Below are 3,195 nucleotides of genomic sequence, written 5' to 3'. Positions count from 1 at the left end.
CAAAACGAAATTTTGTCAAAAGAATAAAACTCAATTGTACTAAGAAATCGTGGGAAAGTTATATATGTAAACAGATTAAGGCCATTAAATTTTCATAGATTATGATTAGACGAAAAAAATAATATTAAAAATTTACAATTAACCATTACAAATGAGTTTTTTGTTTTTGTTCGGCAGGGGAGGGGGGAGGTTAAATTTAGTTGGAATTTTGGGCTTTACCAAATGCCCATTCTCCACTCCACTTTTTTGAAAATTTCCGTATAGCTTAATATTTAATAGAAATTCAAAAATATTAAATTTTAGTCTTCTTTGACCTCCATCTCAGGAGTAAGAGGCTCCTAAATTTCTAGCCTTGAGGCCAGCACCCATGTTTTTAAACAGCTACTGCTCTTGTGTTTTGCATGATATCGATCTATTTTAAACGTGATTGGATAGACATTTACACATTTATTTTTCTGTTTTGATCTTTTTACCCAATAAAACGCCTTTTTGATCTTGAGGTCAGAAGGTCAAATTTTTAATCTTAAAAATTTCAAACATGATATACTTCAATTTTTCTCAAATTTTCATGAAATGGCCGTCAACAGATATTAAATAATTACAAAAAATTTTTGGGGGTGCATTCAAATTTGTGTTCAGGCTATACTCGAAATACCAAGAAGGGGATGTAAAAAACTTGGTTAGAATATTAAAAAGAGAATTAATATAGAATTGTGGCAATACAAATTTACACTCATTTATGTAGTTTTTAGTTCCAGTTTATATAGATTTAGTACACTACATTGGCTTTAGGAAGCAAAAAAGTGGTTCTGAGTTATTTTGTTGTGAACAACTCTGTAGACTTGTATTACTCACTAACCGTTTAATTGTACTTCCTAAACCGGCACTTGGTCCTTTTCCCTGACTTTTTGCAAAAAAAAAACCGTCAAAGAAATATTTTATTTAATTAATGAAGGGCAAGGTTTTTTGAAGAAATTGGATCGTTTTTTTTATTTATAAGTGGACTCTCACAGTATCGTGAGTATAACACGCATATATCACTACTTAGTTAACATGTTTTAAGCTGGCGTTTTGCTGAAAATATCCAACGACAGGGCTAAGTGTTATTATAGAATTGCTCCAATAAAAACTTTGCACCTTGTCTTGAAGAATGAAAAAAAAAAAATTCGGCAAAGTCAGAAACCACTACCATTTCAACATCTTGTAACTTTTTCTTCCACTCTTTCAGAGCTGGAGGATTGCATTTTGGTAATGAAAGCATGGGGTTGATATTTTTGAATACATTTTGTAAAACCTTTGAAGAAATCTTGACTACATTTCACTAATGTTTCCAGTTGTAATCTATCTGTATAAATTCATATTCTATAGATTAATTCATTAATCATATTATCTTCGAAAATGTAGGACATTATATTTTGAATTTAAATTTTTCCTCAACACACATTGCACATTGATGGAGACACAATTCTATAGAAAGAGGATTACATTGGAAAATAATGAGGAAATTATAGAGTGATTGCAGTTTAACATTATGATATTCTGAGTTGTCCATCCAACACAATTTATCAAATTTAGCTGTATGGATCATATTTTTGAGAAATACACAAATACAGAATGTATCCCATAACTTCCGACTAACACACATTCCATAGGTCTAAACTCTACAAACTTCGAAAACCAATTTTGTAGTGTGGATATGTTTGTTTGAAGAGGTGATGAGTTTCTTGTTGGTTACATAATATGAGGTGATTTTGCTGTTTGATCTCGGCCTCTATTCTTGTAAACATTCAAGGTATCTTTTTATCCTAGCATTATCCTGCTCACATCTTCGGATTTATTAAAGTTGATCATGTCTTGAGTAGCATATTCATCATTTCTGGAGTCCCTTTTTGGATTAGGATCCATCAAATTTCATTTTTTAATGGTTAACTTTTTGGCAAATTGGGTTAAATGCTATGTTGTTTTGAAAGTATATTGGATTTTCCTTATAGGCCAAATATGTGAATAGGTAAATTTATCCGGTAGGTGTATGATCAGTTGATCAAACTCTAGAGCTTTTAATGCGTTTATAATTTCTTTGTCAAAATTTATATCCATAACTAAATCCATCCCTCCAAAAATATTTATTAATTTGTTTAGAATGGATTACGATGTTTTTTGTGCCTTTTGTAGGATATATTTGGAAGACATATGACTAACCTTTTTAGTAGGAATTTATTTTAATGCAGAAAAATATTCCTCGAAATCAAAATCTATAAGTTTGGGATTCCTAGGTTCGTCTGAATCATTTTTGGTGGAAGAATTTATGTACATTCTGTCTTTTTCAATGACAATATCTATTTGTGTAGGTTTTTAAAATTTTTAGTCTCTCCTTGGGTGGGTGACAAATATTTCGTAATGTTAAGAACCATTTTTTTAGCAAGGTCCTCAGGAAGTAATCGATATTTTCCCTGATTCGTCTTTTATGTGGATTAAATGGATCATTGCAAACCTTTAATTCATATAAAAAACTGTAACACTGATGTTCTATTTTGAAAACTATTTGCTGTATTGAAACTAAATAAGTTGTCTGTAAATAAGGAAATAAAGTATTCCAAATCATTAGTTGCAATAGAATGTTTATTTTTCTAACTCTTTGATCTTGATCTTGCTACATGCTCCCCCCCCCACCCCCGTGTATTCCTACAGTATATATGAATATAAAACATATTTCAACTTATACACATATAACTATTCAATTTGGTGAATAAGCTTTATTTTTGAAATAGTTACTAAAAATTGTAGTAAAAAAAGGCTTATGATATCATTACATCATGTATCATTACAGACAGTTCTAATTAATGTTGGTACTTTTTTTATTTAAACTGGAACTAAAAAAATACTGGAATGAGTGTAAATTTGTATTACCACAATTCTATATTAATTCTCTTTTCTAATATTTTAACCAAGTTTTTTACATCCCCTTCTTGGTATTTCGAGTATTGCCTGAACCCAAATTTGAATGCACCCCCAAAACTTTTTTGTAATTATTTAATATCTGTTGACAGCCATTTTATGAAAGTTTGAGAAAAATTGAAGTATGCTATGTTTGAAATTTTTAAGATCAAAAATTTGACCTTCTGACCTCAAGATCAAAAAGGCATTATTTTATTGGGTAAAAAGATCAATACAGAACAATGAATGTGTAAATATCTA

Source organism: Lepeophtheirus salmonis, chromosome 11 (genome assembly GCF_016086655.4).
Source record: "Lepeophtheirus salmonis chromosome 11, UVic_Lsal_1.4, whole genome shotgun sequence".
Classification (NCBI taxonomy): Eukaryota; Metazoa; Arthropoda; class Copepoda; order Siphonostomatoida; family Caligidae; genus Lepeophtheirus; species Lepeophtheirus salmonis.
This window is presented reverse-complemented; position numbering follows the sequence as displayed.